General features: G+C 44.3%; 2 non-coding genes across 2 annotated transcripts; both read left to right on the forward strand.

Annotated features, from left to right (window-relative positions):
- Positions 1-9,072: 9,072 nt before the first annotated feature.
- Positions 9,073-9,144, forward strand: Trnaa-ugc (transfer RNA alanine (anticodon UGC)). Its single transcript has one exon. It is a non-coding gene; the product is annotated as a tRNA-Ala (tRNA).
- A 7,064-nt stretch (positions 9,145-16,208) lies between these two features.
- Trnaa-ugc (transfer RNA alanine (anticodon UGC)) lies at positions 16,209-16,280 on the forward strand. The gene has a single exon. It is a non-coding gene; the product is annotated as a tRNA-Ala (tRNA).
- Positions 16,281-16,759: the final 479 nt, after the last annotated feature.

A 16,759-nucleotide genomic window follows, 5' to 3' on the forward strand; every position in this document is an offset into this window, starting at 1 on the left:
CTTAGATGGTGTAGCGATAGTCATGGTAAAACGGGCTCCCGGACTCCATTCCCGGACCATGAGAAATTTCTCCTCAACTATGGAGCTCTCTTTCTGTAACCCTTGACGGTTTCCTGTGTAGCTTCCTGCAAGAGCCAAGTGGATAATAATTTATCATTTCATAAATTTCATAATTTCATTACTTTCATACAGGCCTGTCTACTTTTTTTTTCTTTTAGACGTTCGCATTCCTACTAGCGCTGCGTCTTAGTCAAAATACTTTATTTTGATTTTTTTGCATGCTGTCTCTAAACTAGTGTCCCCTGTGTTTTTTGGATACTCTCGAGCTTTCTCAAGTTTTCACAAACAAACCACACAACCGTCTCGTTTTCGACGTCATGCGCAATGCGTGGCAGTTTCCTTTCTTTCTTTTTTTCTTTCTTGTGTTTTTTCTCTCGTTTTCTGGATTCCGTAAGTAGATGGTTGTAAAGCTTTATTTTAACCAAGTTTGACAGGGTGTCTCAACTATCATGCACCAAGATATTAAAATATGCAAATACCACGTGGCTGGACTGAACCAAGGTAATTTTGTTTGCCGTCGCTTGGAGATTCCGCCTTATTAAGACAAATTAAAACTATGTAATACCGCCTAATTCCATAACTAGTCCTAATAAATAAACCACCTTCTCATTTATTATTAGATTAAAAGTGGCAACATGAAAAACTCCCGATACACCATTCTGTTGCTGAATACGTGCTACATAAAAGTGTTTTGCCGAGCGTTAAAAAGAGTAGAACGCGATAGCGTTATTGGGACCCGTTCGTGTGGCATCGTCCGCATACGGCAAGTAGGTTTCATTCACGGCAACACAGAACGTGGGAAAGCCAGCTTACAAAGACCTAACTTACATTAAACCCCTTAAAGTCGGCTTCATTTTTAAACTGAAATGCATTGCTGGAAAGACGTTTTTCCAGGGGCAATACAAGTGGTCTTACAATAAAATGTGAAGGCCCTAGCACTTTTTTTATTATTAAAGCGATAGCGTTTAGGGCCCTTCGTCGCAGAAAATCCGGCGTCGGCAACCAGCGTGTGATCGCGGGTGGCCGAGAAAATCATCCAACCTCATCGACCGCGCAGGCCCTCCACGTGGTGCAAGGTTTTGGTGAACAAAGATTGAATTTATCACAGTGAAATCTGTCAGAAAAAATGGCTAAGTATGACTTTACCATTCGGCGTTCGATTCGCCGTCGGATTCGCCGTCGGATTGTTTACCAATCGGCGTCGGATTGTAATTTGAATGTACGAGAAAACCTAATTCGGCCACTTTTATTGCCCCTGGAAAAACGTCTTTTCAGCAATGCATTTCAGTTTAAAAGTGAAGCCGACTTTAAATGGATCGGTGTAAGCTTGGTCTTTTTAAGCTGGCTTTCCCACGTTCAGTGTTGCAATGAATGAAGCCTACTTGCCGTATGCGAACGATGCGATGCGAACGGGGCCCGATAACGCTGTCGCGTGTTACTCTTAAAGGCGAAGCTTAAGCGTCCCCTAATTTTTTTATTAATTGTTTGCTATTGCCCTGACGCGCGCAGGTCTGGTATAAATGCTGGAAAAGGGATTTGTGTTTGAGTTTCCTCGTAGCAGAATTAGGTTTTCTCGTAGATTCAAATTACAATCGGACGCCGATTGGTAAACAATCCGACGGCGAATCCGACGCCGAATGGTAAAGTCTTACTTTACCATTTTTCTAACGGATTTAACTGTGAGAAATTTAATTTTTGTTCACCAAAACCTTGCACCACGTGGAGCGCCTGCGCGGTCGATCTGGTTGGATGATTTTCTCCGCTATACCCGCGATCACACGACGGTTGCTGACGTCGGATTTTCTGCGACACGGGGCCCTGAAAACAATCGCGTTAAAAGTCCGCGAATACACGCCAAGTGCCTCGAGCAGCCAGTCACGCGACAATTTTGCATGTATTCGCGGGCTTCTTTCATGCTCGGAAAAACACATTTGTCCCCTTTTACCTATTGTATGTTGTGTGCCTCAAAGAAGCACTCTTTTATTTAACGTTTTTTAGGGGCGAAGCTCCTTATAGCGGCACCCGTTCCGTCCCCGTCGTCGTAGTAATAGTGTGTAACCAGTAGTGTGTAACCAGTCTGAGAAAAATGAGAAAAAAATTCCGCAGTTGTGTCCGTAGCGCGGAATCGAACCAGGGACCCCTCGCTTCCGAGCGCGCGGCGTTAGCCCACTACGCCACGAAGCGTACATGGACACACGCACCACGATGGCAATAAATACCCAACATTAACGAAAGGCCGCGTTTCTAGCGCGTTTCTAACGCGTTTGTGCTAGCGCGTTACGGCCCGTGTAAGAAGCTGGTGTAAGACGCTGTGGCCTCTCCGCCTTACCTTCAACGCGTTTCGAACGCGCTGCCCAAAGCGGTGGCAAGTCAAGTTCAAATCGAGGAGCGTTTATGAATACGGGGGGTATACTCTCTCAGCAGTCATGTGATGGCGTCGGCAAACGCGGTGCACGTTCCTGCATGTGTAAATGGCTGCGTAAGACGCTGTGGCCGCTCCCCCTTACTAGAGAGTACTGCACGTTTCTAACGCGTTTGTGCTAGCGTCCCCTTAAGCGGGAGATCCGATGTTTCCCTCCGGAGCTTCGCCCACTCATCATCATTCACCCCGTGGATATGATGTGATTTTTTTTTATATAAATGGCATCGTAACCATAACCAGTGGGGTTTAGTTCAATGTGTACGCGGACGATAGCACATTGTGTGTCTCAGGTCCTAATGCGAACAGACCTGTGTAATGATGTGATATAATTATGGCAAGTTTGTCCGATTGAACGCAGGCAAATAAAGTTAAGCTAAATTCAAAGAAAATGAACGTTGTAATATTTCGCGCAAAAAATAGAGTACTTAAGATTAATTTAATCATGCTAGTTACTCTCAGAGTCAACGGATAGAACTGGTTGAAGAATTCGAAATTCTTGGAGTTTATTTTTCTTCTCTTTACGTTGGGATGCAAATATGAAACATCTCAGTGGATATCTCTGCGATTACCTGAGCTATGGCACGTTTTCCGCACATTTCTATCTACGAGAGCAAAACTTCAAATATATTGTGGTCTCTTCATATCGTATATAAATTACTATTACCTTGTCTGGGAAACAACGTCTAAAGCTAACTTGCAAAGGCTGGTAATACTTCAAAAGAAAATCGCTTGGTATATAGAGAACGTTAATCGGCTTTCACCAACAGATAATATATTTCTCAAATACAGGCTAACCCGCGTAGATAAATGAAACGAACATAGATTACTTGAAGAAAATGACTTTTTGTCCGAATATGTTGACAATTATTTGACATCAATCGTTAAACAAAACATACTACACAATAACGTGAGGTATGGAAGGTACCATTCTTTCGAAACAATTACAGCCTACAGTCCTTAACACATAATATCATGACTGTAGTAAACAAATATAAGCACACAGCTACGCTAAATAAAAAAGGGTTTGCGCAATGACTGTGTTTCTGTATAGTGACAGTTGAGTATATTGCATTCAAGTGTGAAATGTCATTCTTTTTATACATACATATATGCGCGATTACTGACTCTATAGTGACAGTTCAGTATATTGCATTCAAGTGTGAAGTATCTTTTTTTTTGTGCATACATATAATCTGTAATGTTTCTTGTGTATGAAGCCTTTCATGAAATTGTTGTGTATAAAGCCTTCTGTGTATATGTCATGACAGTGCTGCTGCCATGTAAGGGACCCTGGGCCTCCGTCAAGCTGCTGCGACAACTTCTTGCCCAGGTGTCCCTCTAGTTCCGTTTGTTTCTGGTAAATAAAGTTGATTGATTGATTGTTTGATTGACTGATTTAGCACATATTGAGCAACAGAAAGCTGTACCGGGAGTTTTTCATGTTGCTCTACATTTTTCTTATTGACACTTTTAATCTAATTATAATATTTGATAAGTTGATTAATATTTAATTATTTAGGACTAATTATGTAATTAGGCGGAATGCAAATATAATCCGAGTATCTCCAAGCGACCGCAAACAAACATTACCTCGGTTCTGTCCAGCTACGTGGCATTTCCATATTTCGAAATCTATAGGTGCACGATAGTTGGGGCACCCTGTATATGCATTTCTAATCTCGGACAAGCACCGATCATTTACTATATTCGCCTTCTCTGGAGCGATTACTTCGCCACCGGATCTTCAGCCTCGTGTTTTTGTCGTCATTGAGACGCATATAGCACCACACCGCCCTCTATTAACGCAAATGCAAAACAATTTGGCACTCTCGCGCCGACGGTCTCGCAGGCTGCGAATTGTGCCGTGCATTGATGCGAACGCTCTTGAATAGGCGGCAGCACTTGGTGTCAACGATAGCAAAGATCAAGCTCTTCGATCCGTTTATTTTTGCTCCCAGTATCTACATCTCCCGGCCATCGCATTCTTATCGCATAGCTGCTAGGAGCGTATTCTATTACGTGTAGTTATCATCATCCGTAGGTTTCTTAAATTTTATTTGTACTAATTTTTGCGTAACTCACAATGTCCTTAGCTCATTTAAAAGTGAAATGGTGTACATGAAGGAAGCGCTCCCAATCTCTACCTCAATCCTAAGCCAGGTTGTTAATGCGAAGCCTCTTCAACGTAATGCCTCATTACAGGCATTTTGGGGGAGGTCCTCGTCACACTTCGGGCATCATTTAATAAAAATGCCACGGGCCTGCGAGGCACATGCAGCACAGTCGCAGCAATAGCGTGCTTCGCGCAAGTGCACGGGTGCTATTCCTTTTCTGTGCATTGCGCGTAGAATGTTTTAAAAATGCTTTGATTGCGTGTTTAGAATTCTTTGATATATGCCAATACCTTATGACTACGTATTCGACTACTGAGATTGACGATTATGGCTATAGAACGCCTACAGTTACACGCGGCATAGAAAAAAAAAAAGTAGAACTACAGTCAACGCAACAAGAAACGCTACCGCATGATAAAAGAAAAAGAAAGAAAAGAAAGCTTATTTAAGACAGCAGATTACACGATTTCATTTGGTTTTATAGCCCACAGCAAGCATATAGGGCACCTCCAGTTGCCGAAACAGTCAGCGCAACAAGACAGCAGACACCACAGTGTCTGCTTTCAAGTAGTAACAATACCACGCAGAAAGAGAAAGCAGGCTACTACAGTTGCCACAAGCAACAATCATCAGCAGCAGCAGCCTATATTTTATGTCCACTGCAGGACGAAGGCCTCCCCCTGCGATCTCCAGTAACCCCTGTCTTGCGTAACTATATCATACAGTTAACCCATACAGTATATCATAACAAGTAACTATATCATACAGTTAGTGCAGGAAGAGACTGGGCCACTACAATTGCCGCAACAAGTATACAATACATTCGGTGCAGAGAGGAAGCAGGCCATTATATACAGTTACCACAAGTATACTATATGATACAGTTAGTGTAGAAAGAAAGTGGGCCACTACAGTTGCCGCAACGAGTATACCTTACAGTAGGCCACACCATATACTTCAATAGGACGGTACGTTGGCTTCGTTGGTAATCCATACTGAAACTATTGACAGCGCAAAACAACACAAACAACATGGAAAAAATGCACGGACAAGCACTGACATAAGCAGCTGGGGCAGAAATAAGGCAGGCCACTACAGTTGCCGCAACATATTACTAAGTCTAATTAGGCTACTAACTTAAGTAAGCCTCATCAGGATTATAAAGGTTAACTAAAATGAATTAAGCCTAATTTTGATCACGTAAGAGTAAATAAGGCTAATCACAATTAATTACAGGTAATTAGCATGAGTCAGGTTAATTAAGGTTAATTACGATTAGATTACTTGGGCAAAATCAAGATTTATAGGGGCAATAGAAATTAGTTCATATTTACATTACTTAACCCCGATTCAAAATTATTACGATTGCATTAATTTCGCCCAATAAGGTTAATTCCGACTAATTAGAATCAACAATTAGGTAACTGCAACAGGTCATTGCAATACTTGCAGCACACACAGTGAACCGCGCTGTGCGTAACTTGGCCTCTCAATCACTCATTCGTTGCATGAGTGCAAGATGAGCGACTGGAAATAATGTTACACATAATCAAGTTCCACTGGGAAGTTTCTGCAGTAATGTTTTCTCATGTTCTTTCCTCGGTGGCCACTCGCGCTTTGGCGAGCTGTGTTAGATTGCACCCCTCGTCTACGAGATCGGCCCACATTCCATAGTACTTTCCTAGTAGCGGCTAACATATACGTAGAAACCTCGCTATGCTGTACCGCCCTCAGATCGGCCCAGGTCGAACAGGTTTTAACGTTTAATCACTGAAGTGTAAATGCCATCGACGTTTTAAGACATCATCATCATCATCGGCCTTTGTTTATGTCCACTGCAGGACGAAGGCCTCTGCCTGCGATCTCCAATTACCCCTGTCCTGCGCTAGCTGATTCCAACTTGCGCCGGCAAGTTTCTTAACTTCATCACTCGACTGCGCTTCCCTTCTCTTGGTATCCATTCTGTAACCCTAATGGTCCACCGGTTATCCATCCTACGCGTTACATGGCCTGCCCAGCTCCATTTTTCCCCTCTTAATGTCAACAAGAATATCGGCTATCCCGGTTTCCTCTCTGATCCACACCACTCTCTTCCTGTCTCTCAACGTTAGGCATAACATTTTTCGTTCCATCGCTCTTTGTGCGGTCCTTAGCTTGTTCTCGAGCTTCTTTGTTAGCCTCCAAGTTTTTGCCCCGTATGTTAGCACCTGTAGAATGCGATGATTGTAGACTTTCCTTTTCAATGACAGTGGTAAGCTCTCAGTCGGGATCTCTAGACACCGGCTTATGCTCTTCTATAGCTTGCTTTATTTCCTTGTTCCCCCACTTACGTTGTTTCCTCTTTCCAATCCAACAATTTTTTTTTTAATTTGCGGTGTCGGTCTTATCTTCTGCTGCTAACGTCTACCAGTTCATTATATTCCCAGACTGCTGTAGGAAAAGCCTCCATTTTCTTCTCTATGTTTAGTGCGATCTCTGTTACCGTATTTATTCGAACATAGGTCGACCTTCTCTTTCCCGGAAATGACACCCATATATAGCCATTGACCTATACTTGTGACCAAAGAATCTCGACCTATATTTGTGATCAAAGCTAGCAAAAGTACCGAGCTAATGGAGTTCCACTGTGGAACAGGGCCGCCGCCGGAGCCGCTAGGGCCAAGGCCGCAAACCAAAAAGCCGTGACATGCATGTCGATACCATACTTCGAAGCTGCAGACGCGCAAAGCACAAATAATGAAGACAGGAAATTTGCGGCAGTTTAAAAATCCAACGAAAGCGGTAGCGCAATTAAAGTCACAACAATGTTTCTGGTTAAAGAAACGCATTTGTTTATCGTTCGTTTGGTTGTTTTCACTCTGCGTAGCCATTTTGATTTCTACGTGATGGTTTGCATTTGCTGTTGCGCGGCTGTGGCTGTGTGACGATGTCGCGTCGGCAGAGCTACACCGCTGACTTAAAGTGTCAAGTGGTACTTTCTGCCGAGAACTCCAACAACTGCGACGCTCTGCGCGGGTTCGACGTGAATGAAGAGCTGATTAGGGGTTGGAGGAAGCAGCGGGACCATCTTTTTGCATTCAACGGGCGGCGTCGTGCTTTTCTGCGGCCCAGCAATCGGGAGGCATGACGCACTCGAGAAAAAACTGAGGCTTCATGTGGAAGACAACTTTCCGGACAGTTCTGACGAGGACGTGGCTTGTGTCAGCGACTAGCGAGTGGCTGAGCCGAGATTATTGTAAATAAAAGTGTCATGTTCCAATTTTTCGCTTTCTCAAAAGCTATGGGTCGACCTATATTCGAATAATTCTTTTTATTATTACTCGGAGAGCGCAATATATAGGGGTCGACCTATATGCATGGGCGATCTATTTTCGAGTAAATACGGTATTTATTTTTCCTTCATTTTCAGAAATTCTGATGCTATTTGTTCCTGTTTTGCTCAGTTTCTCTCCCAAATCTTAAGGTTAAGCGTTTATGATCGCTATACCTCGGCTATTTTTCTCCATGTTAGTCTATTATGATTTGGTGTAGTTGTTCGTACACCATTTCTGAGGCTATAAGGCGTAGTCGATACATCCTTGCCCGTTTTCACATTGCCACGTTAACTGTCCATGACACTTATTCCTCCTGTTAACTTCTATAAAGTTCTGTTCATCACACAGATCCAGCACTATAGAGAACCGTTGTAATCCGTACATCCGTCTAGACCCTCCATGTGCGCATTCATGCCGCCAGCTCAAAAACCACCTGGCTCATGCGCCACCACACGGCGATACCACCACTTTGCGGTGTTACTTCGAGGTGGTGCCACTGGTACCACCGGTAACGATACCACGAGATTCTATCTTCGGGATCGCGGTGCACATATTTTAGATAGCGCTTTTTCCGGGATCGGCCCACGTAAGAGGCTAGAAACATATCCAATGCGGAAAAGTTGAAGTAACTAGCCATGGCAAGAAACACACTGTCTTTTAAAATTCGATATTATTCGACTTTAACACCGTACACAAAGATGCGAATCAAGGTATCCCAACCTATTCGTCATTACGCGTCACTCGTCTCGTTTGGAATTACGTATCACAAATTCTGGCTCGATCTTTCATGATCCCAGCTCTTATCACGGCACGTTATCACCGGCGTGTCGTAGCATGCTTCATTGTGGTTACAGCGGAGTACGGATTTACGTCGAAGCGAGCGGCTTTATCGCGTGGGTGTTCATTTTCACGCCGGCGTTTCTGATCTGTCTAGCTATGAACGGTCGCTACGGAGGTGCGTGATAGTTCCTCGATCGCCCACTGTATCTCTTTCCGTTCTGAGGTAAAGCAGATAGAGGACGATAATTAAGATAATGATAGCAAGCATAAGAGTGCCACGACGAAACGTTTGCTGTGAACAAATGAACGTAGCTTATCGCGCGCAACCCGAGCGACGGCGGCTTTCCGATTGGTGCGCGCGGTTGAAAACGTGTGACGCGTCGGGGGTGTAGCTCAGTGGTAGAGCGTTCGCTTTGCATGTGAAAGGCCCCGGGTTCGATCCCCGGCACCTCCAAATGTTTTTTATCTCTTTTTTCTTCTTTATTTAACGCTAGAGACGAGCATCGCTTAAGCATTTATTCATCTTAAGTATCGTAACAGCGCAAACAATACAGGGACAAAAGGAAGGAAAGACGACAACACGGCGCTTGTGCTCGATAATCGGAACCTTTTTGTTGAATCATTTTCGTAGATTTACTAGATGTGGGCTAAAAAATTAGGTTCCCCATTTTTTCACATAATCTTGAGTTTCATATTCCAACGGACAGTCATCTTTAACCTCAGAAAGCCCAACGTATCATTCTTTTGAATACGCTTGAGTGGTATTTTGATTAATTTTCACTACCGGGTGTGTGTTTAGCGTGCACCCAGTGCACGGTACACAGGCGTTTTCGCAATCCGGCCCCCATCGGAACGCGGCCGCCGGGGCGGGAATCGAACCCGCGACCTTCAGCTAAGTAGCACCACGCCATAGCCACTGGGCTGCCGCGTATGAAACTCACTCAGAGAAGTTCATAAGTTCAACTGCAGTGAGGGTATTGTACTCCCAATTCTCGACACCAGTAAATTGTCCCGCTGGCGTTAAGTGTCAGCGCGTACGGATTGAGCCCAGGACACGTGCACGGCCCTTGCTTGGCGCTCTCGCCAGCAAGAGCCCCGCCGAGATTTTGGGCTGGTGGCCGAGCGGACCAGGGGTGGTATTCTGTAGCCTAGTGGGCTGTCCTAGTGGGGCTGTCCTAGTGTAGCCACTAGGCTGTCCAATTCGGTCGCTTCTGATTGGAGGAGAAAGGTGACCTCATCCAGTCTCCTCCTCGCTCGCGCAGCTGCAGCCAGTCAGCGACAGCCGAAGTGGACAGTCCACTCGGTGGACTCTTACAGAATCACTAGGTGGACTCTTACAGAATCACTAGGTGGACTCTTAGAGAAACAATAGGTGGACTTTTACAGAATCACTAGCACAGTCCACTAGGTGGACTCTTACAGAATCACTAGGTGGACTCTTAGAGAAACACTAGGTGGACTTTTACAGAATCACTAGCACAGTGCACTAGGTGGATTCTTACTCTATAGCTATTGCGTCACCCCTCGCATGAGAAGGGCAGGGGAACGTCGGAGTGCTTAATTTTGTTTACTGCCCTCTCTGCTTGATATCGGTCCACATTCTGACGCATGATGACGCTTTCATTATCTTTAAATAGTTTCTGGGTTCTTTACATGCCAGAATTACGTTCTGATTATGAGGCACGCCTTAGCGGGAGACAAATGTCCGTGGCGCAATGGTTACGGTATCGTGATTCTGTGTCAGAGGTGCTCTGTTATAATCCGGCCATCGGGCAGTTATGTATACAGGGTGTCCCAACTAAACGTAGCCAATGTTTTAAAAACGACGGAATGTGCTAGGAGGCTCAAACCTGCTCAGTGCTGTTGAGGATCGCGTGTCCTAGTCTTCGGTATTTTTTTGTCGTTTTGGAAAGTGGATGAATTAGCATAAACTAATTGCCTAATTTTTTTAAAATATTGGCTTCACCAAGAAAGTGCCATTACGAAAATCGCAGATCACATTTAAAAATGGCTTATTGAAGTGTTTACAACTAAGTAACATTGATAGAGCTTCTTGTAATTGCCTTTAAGGAACGCCAGCGAAATACAATCGGGATCGGCCCACGAAGGTGGTTATTTTTGCCGACGGACACGACAAATGCATTAGGGTGGAAGTATACAGCTTCTCTGTAAAACACGGGAAAAATGCTCCGGTTGACATAACCTTTATCAAGACGGTTCCTGTTACCAAAGTAAATTAATGCCTTTGAAAAGAAAATTTTGTACATTTCGGTCTGGGTGAGAATCGAACGCGGGCTTCCGGTGTGTGAGACGAGAACGCTTCCGCGACGATAAGGTGGCTCCAGGGTTCTCGCGTACTAAAGGTGTGGCCTAGTACGTGCGTCATTGGGCCCATCACGGTGTAGACAATGTGGAGGAGGAGGCGCCACGTCGTGAGTATACCAGGTATTCAAAATTGAGCTTTACGGAATTTTTAAAAATCGCTTGTGGCAGGTAGCATAATTCTTATCGTTGAGCTGGGTTATTCGAAGGGGCGGACATGAGCAGCACGAGAAATCGAAACACATATTCAGCTAATTAACAAAAAAATCACAGCATATCCACGAGGTGAATGATGGTGAGGTGGGCGAAGCTCCGGAGGTTATGGGTGATACCGTTAATCCTCCGAGAAGTTCGCCCGATAAAATCATCATGCAAACACGTGAGGTACGGTGAAGAAAACTTTTATTGAGATTTCAAGTTACCTTTATATATTACGCACTTGTGGTCGGAGAGGTGCACAGCTAGGGGTTCGAGTACCGGTTTAAGGGGAATGTTAGCAAACACGATGTCTATGCACGACCCCCGCACGGTGCAAGGTGGTCTAGGGAGATGCACCTGAGCGAGTATCTGATGGCCATGTGCTGAACGAGCCAATCGTTGGTGGAGCGGCGTCATTGGCGCGCACCGTCTCGGGATCCGCCAGGCGCCGCGCTCGCTGAGCCGCCGCTTCCCGCTCTCGCACCGCGGGATCCTGCCGACGAGCACGAGCCGCAGCGGCCATCCGCGCCCGCCGCTGCGCATCGTCCATGCTCCACCAACGATCCGACACGTACGGCGACGATCCAAGAAATGAGAGAGGCGCTCGCTCCCCGCGCATCCCCGCGCAGCCCGCGCAGCAGCCAATCGGAGAGCAGCGGCACTTCCAGCGCCATCTAGTGTCGATTCACACAAGCGCCATATTGCACACAATTCTATTGGACCAACGCCATCTAGGAAATGAGACGAGAAATGGTGATGACGACACAGATTGTGTACAGCGCCATCTAGAATATCGTCCCTGAACTGCAGTTTGTATGTACTTCTAGAATTACTGTATATGCCCGTAGGGAGCATATACGGTAACTCTATGTACTTCTGTGAGACAGCGCCATCTATTGCATTATACGGGAGATACTGCCGTTTACTGCCGGGAGATACGCCGGACAACGGAGACGTGACAAGGTTAGACTAAGAGGAGCTACGCCCCTAAAAATTGACTAATGAACTTCTTAGTTAATTACATTACGGCATATATTCAATTTACGAATTGTAGCCAGTGAGCTTGCATGGCGCATCCACTTGAAATGAATTTCCAGGATGACACAAGTTTCCAGATATTTCCAAAAGTGGGGGACGAAATACATGGGCGTTCCAGTTACTTTTGTCCTTCAGTGTATAAAACAGCATACTGGTAAAAAAGTAAGTGGAACAACAGGGCATTTTTACGGCTTTCATGGCGCATATCTCCAAACTGGTGTCATTCTGGAAATTCATTCCAAGTGGATACGCCAAACAAGCTCACTGGCTACAATTCGTAAATTGGAATATGTGCCGTAAAGTAATTAGCTAAGAAGTTAATTAGTGAACTTTTGTTAAATACTTGAATATGTGTTTTGATTTCTCGTGCTACTAATGTCCGTCTCGTCGAATAACCCAGCTCAATGATAAGAATTATGCTACCTGCCACAGGCAATTTCTAAAAATTCCGTAAAACTTAAGAATGAACACCCTGTGTAAATGATTGCGTTCATGACGTTCCGAGGTCTACAGACGGTATAATGCTTTCACATTCGCACACGTAAGCAGTGTTAAGCGTCTCTGCCGAATTTTTAAACAGACACTATGCAGGTACGAATATGAAAAATATTACATATATAAATCCCAGGTGTCCTTAGCTATCACCTAAGAGACGCGAGGGCGAAAGCCTTGTAAGGCCTACTGTAATTTCCCTTAATGCACCTTAAATCACCTTCATCCACCTTTATCTACCCTAATCCGTCTTAATACACCTTAATCGCCCTTAATCCACCCTAATCCTCCTTCATCAACCTTAATCCACCCTAATGCTAATTCATCAACCGTAATACACCTTAATCGAATGACTAATCAATCATTAATTAACTTTGCTAATCATTAATTATCTTATACACGGCTGGACATCCTTTGGTTCGCTTCTGGCCTTCCTTGGGTCACGTGACTTTCTGTACCTCACAATGCGACCTTGAAACTAGGCTTTCGCCCTAATACAGCAAACGGACATTGAAAACGATACCAGAAGGATTACCGCCACTCCCGGCTAGATAAACTAGGTGCCAAGCCGTCAACCTAAATAATATCGTTCATTCATTCACTGAGACTGAAACGAATCGCGGAAACTCTATGCGTTATTCTGCAACCTCCGGAATGGCACTGACCAATTTTGTGGCTGATTTCTTCCCGCGTCTTTCAAATCACCGATAAGCATAATTTATAGCAAACAAAAAAAGAATGCATTGCACATAGCGGAAGTCTTTTAACTGAAAAGATCCGCAAGAAAGCAAAAACATAAGCCCGAGACGACATTTGCACGTTCATGCTTGGAGAGAAGATGCGCGATGCCCTGTAGTGAGTGCGTTAACATCACGATGTGCTTCTGAGTGCGGCGTTGTATAGTCGCCTGCTAATATTGTGAGCAGGGGATATTGCGCTCGCGTCAGTGTCCCACAATGGTACGGTGGCCAGATATGTAAAGTGATGAATAGCCAATGCTTTTGCGCGGTCATAGTCACTCTAGACGGGAACGTCCTTTCTTGTCATTCCCTGTCTTATTCCTTCATTTGTCGTGGTGAATTTCTTGTACGCTAACCAATGTTACTCTCTCATAGATTCTTATTCGTACTATTTAATACTAATGAGAACAGCACAGATAAGCAAGAAGGTTAAGACGCTATCAAGTGAGAAATAATTTCTTAATACAGTTTCACACTTTATATGCGCGTCTCAATGTACAGTCTGATAAGCGCGTAATATGTTGTGCCCTAATAGCCTTTCAAAATCGTACCAATGTATCCGTGAATTTCCACACCAGTGACAAAAAAGGAATTTTTAAAACAAAGAAATTTGCCTCTTGCCGAAGTAACTTCTAAGAATCGAGGAGTGGTTCCGATTAAGAGGAGAGCTCCATTACCCGGAGGCAATCATTTTTTATCTTTTTATTTAAGCTCACATGGAGGGTCTAAGAGCAGTTCATGTGTACGTAAGGGCAAGATGGGTCTGCAGTGAGCGTCAAGCACTCTTCCCGCATATCTGTTGGCAAAACATGTGAATCGGGGGTGGGTTTGTGATCTGTTAAAAATGGCATCAATCAGTCATTTTTTCTTAGCCTTTTTTCGAATCTGCTGGTTCATATTGCCGTTCTTGATTACCTTTTCGTTTTAAGCGAAGCTTTATAGCCTCACAAGTGTCGGCGGTGGTGGTGGTGGCGGCGGCGGTGTCACGCTGAAAAGTGGGCCGATCCTGACGATAGTACAGAAAAGGTCCAAGCTCAACATACCCATGTCGTGTGGGCCGATCCTGGTGATAGTGCAGAAAAGGTCCAACCCCAATGGCACATACCACGGACAAAAACGAAAGAGAGAAAGAGAGACAGTAAGATAGGGAGAAAGAAAGAAAGAAAGGCAGAAAGATAGAGAAAGATAGAAAGAAAGATAGAAGGAGAGAGAAAGAAAGAGAGAGAAAAAAAATCACCAGCTCTTCCCCTGTCAAGAAAAAGGGGGTAAACAAACGTTGTCGTGTGTGTACTTGACCTACTACTTTCCCTTCCCTTTCCTCACTTTCATTCTACTTTTGTTTCCCTTTCGTGCAACTTTTCCTGCCGTTGCGTTGTACGTTGCCTTCCCTCAATGTATACATTTGATAAACGCTTATGTTTTATTATCGTGACATGTCGTGAACTTTACGTTACCCTAACGAAGGTCAGATACACACACGATAAGCTTCGCTTACCCCCATTTTCTCGACAGGAGAAGGGCTGCTGATTTCTTTTCTTTTTTTTTTTGTTATCGTTCGACTGTCTAACTATTCTGACCGCCCGCCTTCGATTCACTTTCCCTTTAAAATTGCTGAGCATCTCAAGGAGGACCACATTGCAATGAAGCTTTTAGTTCGGGGCCATTCTCCGATGCCGCCTATTCGAGTACATGTAAAACGCAGAAAGGCACTTCATTAGACAACCAACGAACCAATTTGAATTAAATTTGCCGCAATTCAGAGAGCAAGGTAAGTTCTACTGAATATTCGAAGCATAATTTTAATGCAGATCCATGGAATGTCTTGCGAAAACTGGCGAAAATCGGCAAGTGTAAACAAAACAAAAAAAATAAAAATAAAAAACATGAGCTCGACGTTTACACTTCCGTACCTCAGCACTAAAAACAGATTCCGCAGTATGGTAAGCTGCGTCCGTTAAAGAATCTAAAGCGGACATATTTGTTCTTTGAAGTTGCAGCTTACGTGAATTGGTTACGTTTACAAGAATTTTGGAAGAGTCCCACTAGCAATTAGTGGCTTATATCAAAGTCCTCTATAGTACATCAATATTCTCCGGTTTAGATGTATGGTTACCTGCAGTTTACGGTATTGTGATATACACTTTTATTGTTGAGTTAGAAATTGTAAAAGACTTGACTTCGTGGATTCAAGGTGTTCCCTCTTCTTTGGGCCCCTTGCGCGCCAGCAAAAGTTCACAAAACTCGTTCAAGTTCAGTTTATACCTCTTTGAGAATACGATGCGACCGACCCATTCATGACGATAAACCCCGATAAACTTAGGCCTAGCAGAAGCAGACGCCGTCTAAGTGTATGACGTCACGGATTGCCGGCGTGGAAACCTGAAAGCGGCCTCACCCCGCCGTCTGCAGCTTTTTGTGTGTTTTCTGGGTTCCTCCGATTGGGTTATATAAGAATTGATTAGCTTCGGTATTGTGCATAAGTAATTTACCAAGACACTTCCGCTTGTTTTTCTGTTCAGCGTCGATCCCGTTGACAGCTGCCGAGGCTTTTGAAAATTTTGCATTTGTACAGGTACGTCGATTTGTGCTGCGTGTGTTTCGTTTTAGACAATGGCGCGTCGTGAAAGGAGGAGCGTATGCTCACTGCCAAAAGCATGCACACGTGGGGAGTTCTCCGCGTCACGTGAGCAGCCGGACGGGAAGCACGCGGACGTCATTCATCCGTGCAGGGGGTGTAGCTCAGTGGTAGAGCGTTCGCTTTGCATGTGAAAGGCCCCGGGTTCGATCCCCGGCACCTCCACAGGTTCTTTTTTTTCTTACCTTTCTTTTCTTTTTCGTCTACTTTATTGTTAGGTTGTATGTCAAACCGGGAAAACTATTTTTTCACTCAAGCGCAGTTGTAATTTCCGCGTACTGCATTCGAAGTAATTCTTAGACTGTCAGCTTTTCCGAGCTGGTGGTACGTGTGATGGAACGTGAATTTCCATTGTCACCTATTCGAGTCATTGAAGGGCACGTTGCCCCAATAAAACCGAGTCTGGCGGCTAGGTTCAAAGCATAAAAACATAAATAAATTCAGACGGAAACTAGCCATGGGCACATTAAAATGGATGTGGTTGAAAAAAAAAACGCGATAACTTAAGAGAACGTAGCGGAAGGACAAAAATTGTCTGACTTCCTTTTATCACTATAATATCAAAATAAGTTATCAAATCGCTCTTATTGCATCAACAGGGATACCCGGAGCATAAAAAGCTAGAGTTTCAATCGGTGGCAAGT

The sequence above is a fragment of the Dermacentor silvarum genome, chromosome 11 (genome assembly GCF_013339745.2).
Source record: "Dermacentor silvarum isolate Dsil-2018 chromosome 11, BIME_Dsil_1.4, whole genome shotgun sequence".
Lineage (NCBI taxonomy): Eukaryota > Metazoa > Arthropoda > Arachnida > Ixodida > Ixodidae > Dermacentor > Dermacentor silvarum.